Consider the following 18,472-nt stretch of genomic DNA (forward strand, 5'->3'; position numbering starts at 1 on the left):
ACAACCTGGACTTGTGACTGGCATCATATGTGAGTGTGGGAGGGGATTTGTGAGCCTTTAACTTGTGAGATCCTGTGCTATCCCCAGGTAGATAGTGTCAGATCTGAGTGAAATTGTAGGACACCCAGCTGGTGCTGCAGAATTGCTTGATGTGAAGAAAACTCACACATCTGCTGTCAGAAGTAAAGTAGTGTGCAGATGGTCCCCAACTTACAGTGTTTAACTGATGATTTTTTGACTTTATGGTGGTATGAGATTAATATGCATTCACTGTAAACTGTACTTCAAATTTTGAATTTTGTTCTTTTCCCAGGCTAGCAGTATGTGGCAGGATCCTCTTTTGTGATGTGGGTAGTGGCAATGAGCCACAGCTTCTAGCCAGCCATGATTGCAAAGGTAAACAACCAATACACTTATAACCATTCTGTTTTTCACTTTCAGTACAGTATTCAATAAATTACATAGATATTCAACACTTCATTATAGAACAGGCTCTGTGTTAGATGATTTGCCCAATGTAAGTGATCTGACCATGTTTAAGGTAGGCTAGGCTAGGGGGCGCCTGGGTGGCTCAGTCAGTTGAGCGTTTGACTCTTGATTTCAGCTCAGGTCATGATCTCAAAGTTCATAGGATTGAGCCCTGTATTAGGCTCTGTGCTGTCAGCACAGAGCCTGCATGGGATTCTCTCTCTCTCTCTCTCTCTCTCTCTCTCTCTCCCTCTCTCCCTCCCTCTCCCTCTCCCTCTCCCTCTCCCTCTCCCCCCCCCCCCCCCTCTCTCTCTCTCTCTCTCCCTCTCTCCCTCCCTCTCCCTCTCCCTCTCCCTCTCCCTCTCCCTCTCCCCCCCTCCCCTGCATTCTCTCTCTCACACAAGATAAATAAACATTAAAATAATAATAAGTAGGCTAAGCTAAGCTATGATGCTCAGTAGTTTAGGTGTATTAAATTCATTTTTGACATGGTATTTTCAGCATATGTAGCTTTATCAAGGTGTAACTCCATCATAAGTTAAGGAAGATACATAGTAGCAGAATATTGAGACTAGAGGAGAAACACATGGAAGTGAGTTTTCCTTAAATTGAGTCACTTAACTCCTTGGTAATTCAGTTTCTTCACTTTTAAAATGAGGATAGTAATATAGTATCTTATCCAAAATCCATGAGGACAGATATATCTGAGAATTTCTAAATTTTAAGATTTTAGAATGCTGTCATGGTACATATACCAGATATTATGACACACCCTCACGGGGCTCTAGGGCAAATCAAACATTAATATTTCTGCATTGAAATGTATTATGGTGGACAGACTCTTAAAGTGACCCCACACTCTCCACTTCCTGGTGTTTACTCCCTTATATGATCCTGTCCCTTCAAGTGTGGGTAGGACCTGTGACTTGCTTCTAACTGAAAGAATATGGCAAAGATGATAAGATGTATATGATTGCAAGTGCATGATTATGTGATTACGTTACATAGGATTGTAGTATCCGTCTTGCTGGAGTGTCAGTCTCCGTCTTTTCTTCTCCCTACCACTCATCCTTGCTGGCTTTGAGGAAGCAAATGGCCATGGTAGTCCCGGGATGCCACACAGCAATGAATATGACTTCTAAGCTGAGGGCAGCCTCCGACTTACAGGCAGCAAACAAAACAAAACACACACACACACACACACACACACACACACACACACACACACCAAACTGAAGCCCTCAGTCCTACCACCTCAGGGAACTGAATTCTGCCAATAACATGAGTAAACTTGGAAGTTTACTTCCCTGTTTGAACCCAGTAGAGACTGCAGCCCCAGCTGACCTTGATAGAAGCCTTGTGAGATCCTCAGCAGAGAACCCAGCTTGGACTCCTGACCAATGGAAACTTAGAGATAGTAGGGGCGCCTGGGTGATTTAGTCGGTTAAGTGTCTAACTTCGGCTCAGGTCGTGATCTCGCGGTTGGTGAGTTTAAGCCCCGTGTGGGTCTCTATGCTGACAGCTCAGAGCCTGGAGCCTGCTTTAGATTCTGGTACTCCCTCTCTCTCTGACCCTCCCCCACTCACACTCTGTCTTCCTCCATCTCTCAAAAATAAATAAACATTAAAAAAAAAATTAGGGGCGCCTGGGTCGCTCAGTCGGTTAAGCGTCCGACTTCAGCTCAGGTCATGATCTCACAGTTTATGAGTTCGAGCCCTTGCATCAGGCTCTGTGCTGACAGCTCGCAGCCTGGAGCCTGCTTCGGATTCTGTGTCTCTTCTCTCTTTGCCCCTCCCCAACTTGTGCTCTCTCTCTCTCTCTGTCTCTCAAAAAACAAATAAATGTAAAAAAAAAAAAAAAACTTTTTTAATAAAATAAAAAAAATTTAAAACTTAGAGATAGTAAATGTGTTGGTCTAAGTCACTAAATTTGTAGTAATATTGTTCCATAGCAATAGAAAACTAATAAAGTTATGGATATTCATACTTTTTTCCTGATTTTTAATTTTTAAAATAAAAAACATTATAAGTAATCTAAATAGCCTCACATCTGTTCAGGACAAATTTTGCTACCAGGAGAGTTTGGGCAGCAAATATAGGAAAAGTCTGTTGGTTTTCAGGGTCTTTTGGGCTTCCAAATTAAGATAAGAGATCTTAGACTTGTACCATATAACCTTATAGGGTTGCTGGGCGATGGAAAAAAATACTGTGTTAAGGGTTTTGGAACAGGACTTAGCACATAAGAAGTATTCCATAAACTATGATTGACTATTATTATGATTAGAATCAGAGCTCCTGGGACAGGTCAGCCTCTCTGCTGTTATTCCTTGCAAGTTGCTTCTCAAGTTTCCCCATTTCTAACAGGAGGGCTTCTTAGCGGAGACCAGAAAGAGAGTTGGGGGAATAACTTCTGTTTATTGAGCCCCTGTTCTGGGGAGGTTTGGGCTGGGTGTTGAGCGAGCTATAATGTGAATTGCTTGTGAGTGAAAAGACATAGGGTCTGCTTGTGGCCTTACTGCTGAAGAGGTGCACAACCCTAGGGAAATGGCTTCTTGCTGAGTCTCAATTTCTTTTTTTTTTAATTTTATTATTATTTTTTAAGTTTTTTATTTTGAGAGTGAGAGAGTGTGCAGGTGCATGAGTGCATGAGTTGGGGAGGGGAAGAGAGAGGTAGAGAGAGAACCCCAAGCAGGCTCCACTGTCAGCACAGAGCTTGATACAGACTCAATCTCAGGAACTTGGAGACCTGAACTGAGATCAAGAGTTGGACACCTAACCAACTGAGCCACCCAGGCACCCCTGAGTCTCAATTTCTTGATCTCTCAGATGGGGCTAGCTGATCCCTCCCACCTAAATATGTGAGAGGAGAGGTATGACAAGTGTCCTTTAGACTGAAGGATTATTTTTGTTTTTAATGTCATTTGGAAAGGGGAAGAACATATGCAAGTTGTGCCTGACCTTTTCTTATATACACAAAGGAAATGCTCCCAACCCCAATACAAAACCTCACCTTCATCCCTGTGCAGAGCACAGAGGAGTGGCTCCTTGTTTTTTGCCTAGTCTTCTGTGCAATGTGAATGGGGACTACAGGTCTCTACCTGCTCAGATCACCATACCTACCTTTGCATCGCCTATATTTTTTTAAGTTTGTTTATTTATTTATTTTGAGAGAGAGAGAGAGCACATGCGAGTGAGGGAAGGGCAGAGAGAGAGGGAGAGGGAGAATCCCAAGCAGGCTCCACGCCGTTAGTGCAGAGCTTGAACTCATGAACGGTGAGACCGTGGTCTGAGCCGAAATCAAGAATCGGATGTGTAACTGGCTGAGCCACCCAGCACCCCTGCATCCCTTATTTCTTTTGCAGTTATGACCTGTACAGGATCTCTCTCTACTTCCTCCACTAGACTGTGGGTTCATGAGGGCAGTCCAGTGCCCTGCATGCACCTCAGTAAACATGGAATCAATGAAAACAGGAAAAGAAGTAAGGAGATTACCAGGTGAACAGAAGGGTAAGACACTTTCAACCTGGACACTCGCTGTTGATAGTCCCAGGTATGGTCAGAATAGTCAAATTTGGATATATTTTGAGGGTTTAACCAATAGACTTGCTGAAGTATTGGAAATGAGGGAAAGAGAGAAATCAAGGCATTGTTCATTCATTCATTTTCAACTGATAATTATTGGCTATTGACTAGATACTAGGTACTATTTAAGATGCTTTAGGTGCAGAGCAAACAAGATGTTAAAGAGCTCATGTTCTGATTGATGGAGGCAAGCAATAAACAAGCAAGATATTACAAAGAATGTTAAGTGCTAAGAAGACAAAAGAGGACAATGTAACAGGTTATTAGGTAGGATATATTTGGCTGAAAACCCAATTCAGAATGGCGTGAACGTTAAGGGTTTTATGTCATGGGAAAACTCAGAGTAGGATTGTTCCACAGTTGGTTATTCGGTGGCTCGATGACATCATGGCTCCAGCTCAGCATCTCTGTGACTCTCAGGTTTTCTTCTCACGCTTGTAAGATGATTCTACAGGTCTAAGCAATACCTCCTCGCACTAAGGTGTAGGCAGGGAAAATCTGTTTTTTCTCACATCTGTCTTTTAAGGGCATAGAAATCTTTGCCTAGAAGAACCCTCCAGCTCTATCCTTATTAAACCATCCTTGCCAAGGGGAATGAGACATCATCTTTGATGTAGATCAGTCATGATTTATCCCTTGGGGTTGGACATGGGCCTGACCACCCTTGTAGCATGTAGGTATTGGATACATGAACAAAATGATGATTCTGTTAAAGAGAGAGGGAATGACCATAAGCAACAAACACTGTCATCCAAAGAGGCAGGGAATAATTAGAAAGGGTAATGTGACCTCCCTAGAGATGGTAATGCTTGTTTGAGTCTTGTCAAGAAGTAGTTGTTAGTCTTAGGAAATCTGGGGACTAGCACTGAATATAGGGTTTCTTTTTGGGGTGATGAAAATGTTCTGAAATTGATTGTGGTGATTTTTGCACAATTCTGTGAATATACTAGAATGTGTTAAATTATATACCTCAAGTGGGTGAATTATATGGCCTATGAATGATATCTCAAAGATGTTATTTTCTAAAAGAACAATAAATGCAATGCCTTGAGACTAGACAAACTTGGTATGAATCACAAAAATTGTTTGATTCACTGGGCCAGATTCAGTGGAGAATTCTCATAGCAAACTTCAGTTATAATTCATTCATTAACAAAGGGTATGAAACTCAATTTCAGAACTTTTATTTTATTATTATTATGTTTTTTGGTGTGAAAAGGTGATTTTATTAAAGCGTGGGGACAGGACCCATGGGCTGGAAGAGCTGCCTCAGAACTTTTAATAAAAGGTAGAGAAATACCCTGTATTTTCAGATGTGATATTCCCTGTTGGTGTTTTTTATTTTTTGTTTTTCCCCAAGAATGCAGTTTTCCAAGGCTTCAAACCACTCAGCATGGATGGCCTCCAACAGACCTGCAGCCACTAGTAGGTGGGATCTTGTCTCATCCAAAGGGCTTCTTCTGTGGCTTATAGAGGGAGATGTTACATTCTCCTTACATGTAACATCTGGTCTACTAATTCAGATGATCATTTTCCATTGGATACAAGCTTCAATGATAGATATTACCCAGCTTAGTTTCTGTCTTTCTCTTTTGTGGCTGAGATTATTTTTGCTGTTCAGGGATTAGTTTTTGTTTGTTTGTTTGTTTTTGTTTTTGTTTTTTTTGGTCCTAACACAATTATAAGAAAACATGTTTAAAAAATCACTTTAACATTATTGAAATATAGGGACGCCTGGGTGGCTCAGTCGGTTGAGTGTCCGACTTTGGCTTGGGTCATGATCTCATGGTTCGTGAGTTTGAGCCCCGCATTGGACTCTGTGCTGACAGCTTAGAGTCTGGAGCCTGCTTCTGATTCTGCGTCTTCCTCTCTCTCTCTGCCCCTCCCCAACTCCTGCTCTGTTTCTCTCAACAATAAATAAACATTAAAAAAAAAAGTTTTAAATCGGAATGCAAGCTGGTACAGCCATTCTGGAAAACAGTATGGAGGTTCCTCAAAAAGTTAAAAATAGAACTACCCTACAACCCAGCAATTGCACTACTAAGCATTTATCCAAGGGGTACAGGTGTGCTGTTTCGAAGGGACACATGCACCCCAATGTTTATAGCAGCACTATCGACAATAGCCAAAGTATGGAAAGAGCCCAAATGTCCACTGATGGATGAATGGATAAAGAAGATGTGGTATATATATGTACACAATGGAGTATTACTTGGCAATCAAAAAGAATGAAGTCTTGCCATTTGCAACTACGTGGATGGAACTGGAGGGTATTATGCTAAGTGAAATGAGTCCGTCAGAGAAAGACAAAAATCGTTTGACTTCACTCATATGAGGACTTTAAGATACAAAACAGATGAACATAAAAGGGAAGGGAAACAAAAATAATATAAAAACAGGGAGGGGGACAAAACAGAAGAGACTCATAAATATGGAGAACAAACTGAGGGTTACGGGAGGGGTTGTGGGAGGGGGGATGGGCTAAATGGGTAAGGGGCACTAAGGAATCTACTCCTGAAATCATTGTTGCACTATATGCTAACAAATTTGGATGTAAATTAAAAAAAATAAAACAGGTTAAAAAAAATTTTTTTTGAAAACACTGTGCTCACCATTGATAGGAGTACAGTGCCTTGTACAGATGAGGAAGCTGATACAAGTGTTATGTAACTGTTCTTTGTGTTTAATAAATGGCAGCATGAGAATCTGAAAAAAAATTTTTTTTTAAATTATTGAAATATAGTTGACATACAATGTTGTATTAGTTTCAGGTGTAAAACGCACTGATTCAACAATTCTATACGAAAAGAAAGCATTTTTATCAGAGCCGGTGCTTTGCACCTTGCAGCTGGGCCTTTTCTAACACTCTGCAGAGGTGCAAATGAGCATTTACTAAGAACTGGCATTTGTCCAAAGCTGTGCAAGAGAGGGAGCTCAAGTCTATCTCCTAAACATAACTGAGGAACAAAAAGAAGGCCAGTGTTGCTGGAGTTCAGGGACAAAGAGATAGGCGGGACTGGATCATTTAGGGCCCTGACAGCTAACTGCAGTTGGGAGTCACTGGAAGTCTTGAAACAAGGACATGACAAGACCTGGAAGGTATTTTAAACAGATCTATTTAGAGCCATAAATTTGGGTAAAATACCTGCAACATGAGTAACTGAAGAAGACTAGTATCTAGAGTATAAAAAGTACTCCCACAAGATAAATATGATAAAAGCCAAAAAATGCAATTGGAAAATCAGCAAAATACCTGAGTCACCAGTTTCCCCAAAGAGGAAATCCAGATGGTCAATAAACATGTAAAAAATGTTCAGTCTCATTAATCAACCAGGAAAATATGCTAAAACCACACACACACACAAATACCCATATAAGCCACCAGATTGTTAAAAGTAGAAAAAAAGAATCTGATATTATCAAAGAGCTTTGACAGTAGTAATGCAAACATTATGTAGGGAGACCGTGGAGAGCACCAGGAACTCAGGATAGAGTGTTCATAATTAAAAGCCAGACAGAGGAAGGGGTGGGTCCTCAAAAGGAGATTGAGAAGGAGCAGCCAGTGAGAAAGGAGGGGAACAGAAGAGTGTGGCTTTAGGAAATCTTAGAGAGGAAAGTGTTTCAAAGAGATACTGCTCAGAGATCAATTATGATTTAGATGGAGAACAAATCATTAGATTTGGCAAGGTGAAGATGGGTGGCAGGTTTGATAAGGGATGTTTTGTGGAGGAAGCAGCTGATTGACTTTACCCAGCCACACTGGGGAGTTGAATGCTCAGGGGCCACCATTAGTTTGTTCACTTTCTTCTTTTTTACGGTTTGTTTCAAAAAATATCAAGAGACATATTGTTGACCACCAATTCTTTATAATGCAGTGCACATATGCCTTCTTACATGTAGCTAGCTGGTATCAGAACTAAATCCATCATACCCTTTCCAGTCCGAGTTACAAAATAGTGATAATCTAAAAAAAAAAAAAAAAAAAAAAGAGTTCTCCTGAAGCACTGGATTTTAATAATGAGCAGAACAAAAAGTCCTCTAGTACTTCTCCTTATACCACATATATGCCTAGAACTGACTCATTTTCTAGACATTTGTGATTAGTGGCATCATACAACTCTAAATAGAATATTTGCTAGCATGAACACAGAGCAGTAATTCCTCTTTCACATTAAATGCCATTGACATTATATGATGCCAAATGCACTGACATGGAATTTTGCCAGCAGCTTGTTTTGCTTTCTCTGAGCACATTTTCAAGAACTTTCTAGCTGGCTTTTACAAACCTTTGACAACAGTGAGAACCACCTGGTTTAGTAAATAAGGAATGCAGCTCTGAATGAAATATTGGTAATTTTGGTCTGTTTCTGACTTTAGCAAAAATAATTATTAAATTCTGTACTAAATTGTTTTGTTGTAGTAGTAAAAAATTTAATTGGTTAAGCGGAGGTCACAATGTTATGCTAGAAATTGAAATGAAGGCATCATTTACTTCATGCCAAAACCTGACAAAGTTTCTTAGAAGATAGATAGCACAGTGTCAAAAAAAATAACTGCATTGCTGATTTTCAGATATTCACCCTTACACTTCTATCCATATATTTTTTTACTTGTTTCTGTGAAATTACCACATTGGTGTCCTTCTAAAAAATGGGCATCCTGTTCATTTTTTATATTTATGCCATTATGAACTTTAATATTTACATTGCTATTTTCATCATTAAATTTTTGCTTTAGTGCTTCCCGAGTTCTTGATAACATTTATTTAAACATTGGCGATATCAGACCACACAGTAGTAACCACACAAAACTTAAAGTGTGAAAATATTTTAAATCGAGATGAACTGCACCTGATAACTGAATATTAGTGGAGACAAATTGCCAAACACAGTTCTTATAGTTCATGTGGTATGCCAAAAATGGTATAATCACAAAGAATGTAGCAGGACTTATTATTATTTGAAGACAGTAGTATAAAGTTAGTATTTTTCCTTTTGGGGGGTAAATCACTCAAAAGTAAAGAACAGAATAAGAAAAACTATGAGGCAAATCCTTAAGTTACAAAATAAGTGGATGGGAGTGAGAGTATGGGAGGTTGTTAAGAGTGCAGATTTTAGAAAGATTTTATTAGATTTAGGGTTTCAGATTGGATTGGGGTCAGGGTTAGGGTTAAATAGCAAAGTATACTACTTAAAAGTTAAGGACATAGCTTAAATCTCTTGTATAGAGCCTAAATCTTTCATTTCAAAGGTAGGAATGCAATTCACAGGTTGGTTGCAGGAGCTTCCCTGGATCCACATGGCTTCAAGAATCAGAGAAAGTGCAGCAACATATGTATCACATAGACAAGTTGTACTTTCAGAAAACAGTCTTTGTCTGTGACACTTGGGGAGAAGAGAGACTGCACTGTGAATATCCATCCCTATATAGCCTATCTCCATTTGCTGGGGAAAAGTTAAGGTCAAGCAAAATACTGGGTCATAAGCAAAATTCTTGTTGGTTTGGAAAACAGAGTAACAGGAAGCCAGAGTAACAGGAAGCTGCCTGAATGGGCAGGAAGTCAGGAAGAACCGTGTAGGCCTGAGGAAGTGTTCCTATAGCAACACAATTGTTGTGCGTACCAACCCTTGGAATGGCAGCTATGTGGACAAGCTGAACCTGGGACACTCTTAAGCCAAAACCCAAGGAAGGCTGAAGTGGTCTTGGCTACTGACAGAAATAGAAACAAACATTATCTGGAGGAGAGCTCTCCAAGTTCAGTTCAGAGGACTCCCACAGATTATGACTAAGCACTGAACTCAGAAACAAGATTACCAAATACACAAGAAGGCAATAACCATGAGTAAGAGTCAGCAGAAACAAACTATCAATTTAGATTCCCCGAAGATTTCAAGTATTGGAATTATAGTTATATATATATATATATATATATATATATATATATATATATATATATGTATATAATGTATAAATAAAACATATGTATAAATAAAACATATATATAAATATGTATAAAGAAAATATATGTATTTGTATATTTTTGAGGGGCACCTGGGTGGCTCAGTCCTTTAAGCATCTGACTTCAGCTCAGGTCATGATCTCACGGTCATGAGTTTGATCCCTGCATTGGTTCTCTGCTGTCAGCACAGAGCCTGTTTCAGATCCTCTGTCCCCCTCTCTCTGCCCTTCCCTTGTTCTTGTGTGCACGTGCTCTCTCAAAAATAAAACATTTTTAAAAAAGCAGCTGTGTGAACTGTTTAAATAAAGCATGTAATTTAAAAAGTGATCATTCAATTAAAAACATCCAGGAATGAACAGAAACATTTTGGGAACAATTCAAAAGAAACCAGAAATAAAAAATACAGTTGTTGGCAGCAAAAACAAATAAGCAAACAAATAATAAACTGTGAAGAGATTAACTAGATTACTCAAGTGGGAGTTTATGAACCAGAAGATCTGTCTGAAGATCTGATCCTGAATGTAGTAAAGAGAAACAAGGAAATGGAAAATGTGAATAAAAAAAAAAAAAAAGGTTAGAAGATATGGAAGATGGAATGATAAGATCTAACATTTAGAGTTCCACATAGAAAGAATGAGAAAGGAGGAGAAGCAATATATAGAGATAATGGCTGTGAATTTTTTTCTAGAACTGATGAAAAACCATAAATCCACAGATCTTAAAAGCAAAGGGAAAAAATTAAAAATATAATTCAAGAAAAAAATCACAGAAATAAAAAGATACTGGAGTCTGAAAATATAAAAGGGCAAATACTATTTTACAAAAATAGTCCCACATGGTCAATACCAACATATGTCCTCATAAAATTATTAGATTTCAAAAATTAGCATTCTTTGAAAGTGAAAGAAAATAAATCACTTATAATGAGGAAAACAGGCTGACTTCACATTTTCCACAATATTCATTCCTGGAAGACATTGTAGATAGAGCAATACAGACAAAATCCTCAAGGAAAGAGATGTGACCCAGGAATTATATATCCAGTCAAACTGTTGCTGAAGTATAAAGGTAAACAGTTCTGAAAACACAAGATCCTAGGGATAATGTTTCCGTTGACTCATTTGAAGATTCTGCCAGTGAACAATTTTTTATCAAACAATAGATAACTAGAAAGCATAAGGTAGGTAACATTAAGGAATGCTGATAAATAGGATTAAAACTAAAAAACAAATATGGGTATTATGTTTACTAAACATAATAGGGTGTTTAGAAATGGGTGTTTAGAAACCCATGGGGGAGGGGAAAGAAAAAAAAAAAGAGGTTAGAGTGGAAGAGAGCCAAAGCATAAGAGACTCTTAAAAACTGAGAACAAACTGAGGGTTGATGGAGGGTGGGAGGGAGGGAAGGGTGGGTGATGGGTATTGAGGAGGGCACCTTTTGGGATGAGCACTGGATGTTGTATGGAAACCAATTTGACAATAAACTTCATATATTGAAAAAAAAAAAGAAGAATTTCATGTATAACCAAGCAAAATACCACACAGGAAATAATTTTTTAACCTTAAAAGCATGAATGATATCACAATATAACAACTAAACAGTCATGGCATTCTTATGACTAAATAATTGTGATAATTATAATTATAATATAATTGTAAATAATTGTAATAATTATAAATGAGTTAAACTCATCCAGTAAAAGGGAAGAGTCAGATTGGATACAAAATAAAAGTAATTCTCCACTGTAAAGAAAGAGAAACTTAAAACTGAAAGAAAAAAAGCATTAAATAAGACAAGTGTACTTCATATGCAAAAGGGTGCAATTGACAGAGATAAGAATTAGGGATACCTAGGGGCGCCTGGGTGGCTCAGTCAGCTGGGCGTCTGACTTCAGCTCAGGTCATGATCTCACGGTTCGTGAGTTCGAGCCTCATGTCAGGCTCTGTGTTGACAGCTCAGGGCCTGGAGCCTGTTTCAGATTCTGTGTCTCCCTCTCTCTCTCTGCTCCTCTCCTGCTCATGTTCCGTCTCTCTCTCAAAAATAAATAAAGATTAAAAAAAATTAAAAAAAAAAGAGTTAGGGATATCTATGTACATATGACATAGCATCAGTATAAGCATAGTCCTTAAAGCAAAAGTTAAGTTCTACACAGAGAAGTAGACAGAAGCACATTAATGGCAGGGTACTTCAATTCATCCCCCAAGTCCATGACAGATTAAATATACAAAGAAACAAATAAGGATATCATGGACTTAAATAACATAATATAGTAGAGTTATTAATCAATTTTGTGATTCTGAAAACAGAGAATATATCTCATATTTTCCCAATTAAACAGGAAACTTTAATAAATTCCAAAAACAAACAAACAAAAGCCAAACAGTACAGACAACTTTCTCTAGAAGCAATAAAATAAAACTAGAAGGCAATAGCATAACAAGGAAACAAAAGCCCCACTTGGAAAATAAAATATCTTGGGTTAAACAGCTCTTGGGCCCAAGGGAAAAATGGAATTGCAGACTATTTGGATAAAACAGTAATAAAAACATTACATATCAGAATTTATGTGTTACTGCTAAACAAGTGTTCAGAGGAAAATATTTTAAATATTTTTATAGTATATCACAATTTGGTTAGAATAGCTAGGGATTGTACTAGGGGATTTCAGAAACCTACTACATACATAAATATCCTATTTAATAAGCAAAAATCACTGGCAACAAAATTATAATCCAAAACTCAATGGAGTTCTAGAAATCAAAGTGTCTTTCAAACTCTTATGATGTCAAAACAAAAATATGGTCTGGTCAAAACAAAAATATTAACAAGGCAAGTATTTATTAAGGGGGACTATTGCAATAGAGAGATACTCAAAACCTAAGCGAGAAACATCTCTGAGAAGGCATGGGCAAGCAAAACTTTTATATGCACAGACCAGGAGACAGGTGACTGTGGAAAGAGGAAGGGGGACACTAAAATTGCAAGGAGGGTGGGTCTTGAACTTAATGAACTGTGTCAAATATTGCAAAAGCAGAAAGATCAAGGTAGGAAATTTTAGTTGGTGGTTAGGCACATGGGGTGGAATTTACATCTGAGACGGAGCAAGCAATTACAGTGCAGAAAGTTTGCATAAAGGTCAGGGTCTAACTGTCCTTTAGCAAACTAACGTTATGTCAAGCATTAAGTTTGACCAGTTTTGTCACTGGCTATCAGTGCCTGCTTAAATGATTTTGTTTTTTAAGTGGATATAAATTGCATATGTATCAGGTCATGTGGATGCAAACATATCCTAGACTATAGCTCTATAAATGTTCCAAAGTAGGTCTTATCCACAGGTCATTAAATTACAAAGCAGCTAGAATATTTCACCATATTAACTAATAAGAAAGAATGAAGCATCCAAATGAAATTAAAGATCAGCAAAATAAATCTAAGAAAGCAGAGAAGATTAAAAAGATAAAAGTAGCAACTACCTAATTATAAAATAAAAATGATAGAATTAAATAACCCAAGAGCTGGTTGCTTGAAAAGAAAAAAAAAAACTTTTAAGTATGTTAATTAAGAAAAAAAGCACAAATATACATGATGCAATAATTTGGAAATTCTAGGTAAAATGGGTTTGTTTTAAGAAACTATAATATACCCAGGGTGCCTGAGTGGCTCAATCAATTAAGCATCTGACTCTTGGTTTTGGCTCAGGTTATCATCTCATGGTTCATGAGACTGAGTCCCACATTGGGCTCTGCACTGACAGCATGGAGCCTACTTGGGGTCCTCTCTCTCTCTCTCTCTCTCTGCCCCTCCCCATGCTCTCACTCACTTGCTCTCAAAATAAATAAATAAACCTTAAAAAAAAGAAAGTAGCTGTAATATGCCAAACTGATCTGAAAATAAACTGAAAGTCTAAACAAATTAATTACTTAAAAGAAAGTATAAAGAGCTATCCCACACACAAAAAAACACTTTTTATAGGCTGTTACACTGCAACCTTAAAGGATAGATAATTCCAAAATTATTTAAGGTATTCCAGCACACAGAGAAAGAAGAAACCTTCCAAGTTCTTTATATGAAACAATAATTTAGATACTAAATCTGACAAAGACTATAAGGAAAGGAAATGCCCATTAATTTCACTTATTGATGAAATAATACTAAATAAAATATTAGGACATGGAATCATGCAATATCTTAAAAGAACAGTATGACAGAATGGGTTTATTTCAGGAATACAAAGGTGATTAAATATTAGGACATACATTTTATGAATAGATACAAAGAATATCAACTACAGACTTTGAAACAGGATTTGATAAAAACTTAAAATCTACTTTTGAATCAAAATGTTTATAAAAGAATAAGAATAGAATATACTACCTTAACATAAATCTATTTTAATGCCCAAGACAGCTTCTGTTTGATAGAAAAATATTAGAAGCACTCCCATTAACAAAAAGTTTAAAAAATAATGACTACTATTTCCACTAACGTTTTCCTAGCTAATGCAATTATCTTTATAATTTGGGGAAAACTTAGAAGTTAAAAAATATTGGAAATAAGTATGCTGCTCCCATTCAACATTGCACTAGAGGTTTCAGCCAAAGCAATTAGGCAAGAAAATAAAATAAAAGGCATCTAGATTAAAAAAGAAGTAAAACTATTTCTATCTGCAGATGACATAGTTTTATATATATAGAAAGTCCTAGAGAATCTACAAATCCATGGGGGCTAATAAATGAGTATAGCAATGTTTCAGAGATACAGCATCAATATACAAAGATAATTGTATTTTTATGCATTAGTAATAACAATCCAAAATTGAAGAAAATACTTCCATTTACAATAGTATTAAAAAGAACAAGAAAGTTAATATAAATTTAACAAAAGAAGTGAATGGCTCATAGTTAAAAAATAAAACATCATTGAAAGAAATTAAAGAAGACTGGAAATTGAACAGTCATGTTTATAGATTGGAATACCTAATGTTAAGATGACACTACTCCCCCACATTAACCTACAATACATTGCCTGTCAAAATTCCAATTGCCTTTTTGCAGAAATGGAGAAGCTGGTCCTCAAGTTCATATACAATTGCAAGGGGCCTTATAGAGCTAAAACATCTTGAAAAAGAAGCACAATATTCCAGTTATAAAAATAAGTAAGATAGGGGCGCCTGGGTGGCTCAGTTGGTTAAGTGTCTGACTTCAGCTGAAGTTATGATCTTGTGGCTCATGAGTTCGAGCTCCACATTGGGCTCTGTGCTGACAGCTCAGAGCCTGGAGCCTGCTTCAGATTCTGTGTCTCCCTCTCTCTGCCCGTCCCCTGCTCACTATCTCTCTCTCAAAAATAGATAAAGATTAAAAAAAAAATTTTTTTAAATAAAGTATCTCTGGAAGGATACATAACAAACTGACCAATATTGGCTAGGGGATGTGGTTGTGGTGAGACTTTTTACTGTTTATCCTTTGACCTTTTTCAATTTTATGTTTTAAGTAATCTCTACACCCAAGGTGGGTCTCAAACTCACAATCCCTGAGATCAAGGGTCATGTGCTCTACCGACTGAGCCAGCCAGGTGCCCCAACTGTTTTCAATTTTGAATCATGAAAATCATAATCTATTTTTAAAATAATGAACTAAGAATATAAGAGGATTTCTGTAAAAATAAGTAATGAATCTTTAAAAAAAATTTTTTTTAATGTTCATTTTTGAGAGTGTGATAGAGCATGAATGGGGGAGGGGGAGAGGTGGGGTGGGGAGGGACATAGAATCTGAAGCAGTCAGGCTCCAGGCTCTAAGCTGTTAGCACGGAGCCTGACTTGGGGCTAGAACCCACGAACCATGAGATCATGACCTGAGCCAAACTCAGACGCTTAACTGACTGAACCACCCAGGTGCCCCCAAGAAGTAATTAATCTTAACCTCACATTTATGAACTATGTGTGAACAAAATTACCTCTTTGCTTTTTCCCCCTGAAATGTCCAACTTTTTTTGAATATTTGATAAACCACCACTAGTTGACTACTCTTTGAGCAATTCTGTCCTAGAACATTAAACATTAAGATCCCAAAGAGTCCACCACAGATGGACTCAGGATCTGTCTATATTGCCTTAGGACTAAGTATTATATTCTTATACCAGAAATTAAATGGGATCTTATTTAGAGAAATTTAGTTCTTAATTCAATTCAGTAAATATTTGTTGAAAACCCATTATGTAATGTAACTTGTTATGGAGAGATGAATGTATCATGGCTGCCATTCTTAAGAAGCCCACAACCGTGCTAAAATACCAAACTATACTTAGCCATATAAAATACGTTCCAAAGATCCTAGCAACACCATGGCAACTGGTTAAAATAGCCTTCTTATAACACCTCTGTGCCTAAGTTTACATCTGAGAAGATATACATAAAATTGTTATTAGCAATTACCTCTGTTGGGTGGGGTTAGGGGGGGTAGGAAGCAGATCAGGACTTGTAAGTTTTTAAATATTAAGAAAATGAAGATGGTGGGATCATGAGTGATTTCATTTAGTTTTAGGATTTTTGTTTTTCAAATGTAAACATAGGAACAAATCAAGAGTTTTAAAAAAAACAAATAGAAGGGGTGCCTCGGTGGCTCAGTCAGTTTAAAGTCCAACTCTTGATGTTGGCTCAGGTTATTATCTTGCGGTTTGTGGGTTCAAGTCCCACATTGGGCTCTCTGCAAAGCCCACTTTGGATCCTCTGTCTTCCTCTCTGTCTGCCCCTTCCGCATTCGTGTGCTTGCTCTCTCTCTCCCTCTCTCAAAAATAAATAAATATTAAAAAAACACATAAAATTATTTCTTCCCATAATGAAAACAAATTCTTATATACTGCTTTTCCAACTACCTTCACTTAACAGTATCAAAACTTGGCACTTTGTGTTTTCCTTGACCCTTGATAAATTAAGAATAAGTTTGTCTTAAGAAGAATGTATAATATTTCAACGGATGAGATCATCAACCAAAATGTGAAACCTAGACACTGAATTTATTGTTTACTTAAGTAAGGGAAGGCTATGCTGATCAGACACAGTCTCACTGAGCAAAGCAAATACAGGTTTTATGGGAAATTTTGTTTGGGGAGGTATTGGTTACTGAGGAAGGAGTAGCTGAAAATCAGCCTTAGAGACATGGGTTATAGAAGCATGTTTCCTGTTCCTGAGGTGTGTTTACTGAAGTTGTCACTTATCAGTTAAATAGTTTTTAAAACCAGCTTTGGTGTTTGTTACCATGGCTATAAAAATATCCGTCTTTTCCTAGGTTCCTGGGGATATTTTTTTATTCTTAAAAAATAAGTTATGTCTCTTTTTACCTGCCCTGGATTTAAAAACTAGAGGTTATCTTACACTAAAAGGAAACAATTTCCTTAGTCTAACCATAATTTGTTATTAAAAGGTCTTAATATAGTGTATTCATTTCCTATTGCCAGTGTAACAGATTACTGCATATTTAGTGGTTTGAACAACAAGAATTTACTGTTTTATAGTTCGGTGGGTTAGAAATCTGACACAGGCCTCACTAGGCTAAAACTAAGGTGTCGGAAAGGCTGCATTCCTTCTGGTCTCAGGGGAAGATGCTGTTTCGTTTTCCAGCTTCTAGGGGTTGCCTACATTCCTTGCCTCACCGCCCCCTTCCTCCTCCTCCAAAGCCAGCAACATAGCATTCCTTTGACTCTGCTTCTGTTGTCACATATTTCTCTGATCCTTCCTTCTACCTCTCTCTTTCCCTTATAGGGACTTTTATGATCACATTGCGTCCAACTGGACAATCCAGGACATTCTCCCCAAATCTGGTTGAAGGGAGGTCCAAGACTGGTATGGTAGCTCAACACCACCACCAACTGACCCTTCTGTCTTGCTGTATACCATACTTGGCAATGACCGGTCAGTCTCCAGAATCATGCATGTGTTCCAGGCAAGAAGCATGAAATGGAAGAGGCGGTACCAGAAATAGTATTCAGCTTACATTTCATTTGCCAGAACTGAGTTATAGGACCACCTCTAATGGCAAGGACATCTGAGAAGGTAAGTTAGCTTTCTTACATCTCTAAAAAGGGAAGGAAAATGGAGATCCGTGTTGGAACAAGGGATAGATGCGCTAACCTACCAGAATGACTGCAAGAACTAGATGAACTTAACAAAGAACTTTGTCCGGTTACTGAAGGGCAGGGACCAGGTGCTAGAATTTTAGCGGACGACTTGCTACAAGTGTTATGTAATACCTGGTGACAGGTTAGGTGTGGCTTCCACTCTCCTCCACTCCTCAGGGCTGAGTCACAAGAGATGAGGGCAAACCTGGTGCAGACAGTTTCACCTTAGGACAGCCACCCCATCTGTTCCCTCCCCGTGTTACCCGTGTGTAATCCCTGCTTGTTACATAGTCTCTTCAGGAGCAAATGCCAAGTCACATGCCTCCCAGTGCAGCTGCAACCCATCAGTGAG

The 18,472-nt window shown here is 37.9% G+C and overlaps 1 long non-coding RNA gene across 6 annotated transcripts in view; it reads left to right on the top strand.

Moving 5' to 3' along the window:
• Positions 1–18,472, top strand: part of LOC122224408 — a 92,730-nt gene that overhangs the window by 11,203 nt on the left and 63,055 nt on the right. For 4 of the 6 annotated variants that reach the window (XR_006204763.1, XR_006204762.1, XR_006204765.1 and 1 more), the window contains exons 4-6: positions 314–396; positions 5,410–5,478; positions 17,765–18,055. This is a non-coding gene — a long non-coding RNA (uncharacterized LOC122224408). The remainder of the gene's footprint in view (positions 1–313; positions 397–5,409; positions 5,479–17,764; positions 18,056–18,472) is intronic. The other 2 variants (XR_006204766.1, XR_006204764.1) reach the window with 2 other exon arrangements.

Source organism: Panthera leo, chromosome B4, assembly GCF_018350215.1.
Source record: "Panthera leo isolate Ple1 chromosome B4, P.leo_Ple1_pat1.1, whole genome shotgun sequence".
In the NCBI taxonomy this organism is placed as follows: Eukaryota; Metazoa; Chordata; class Mammalia; order Carnivora; family Felidae; genus Panthera; species Panthera leo.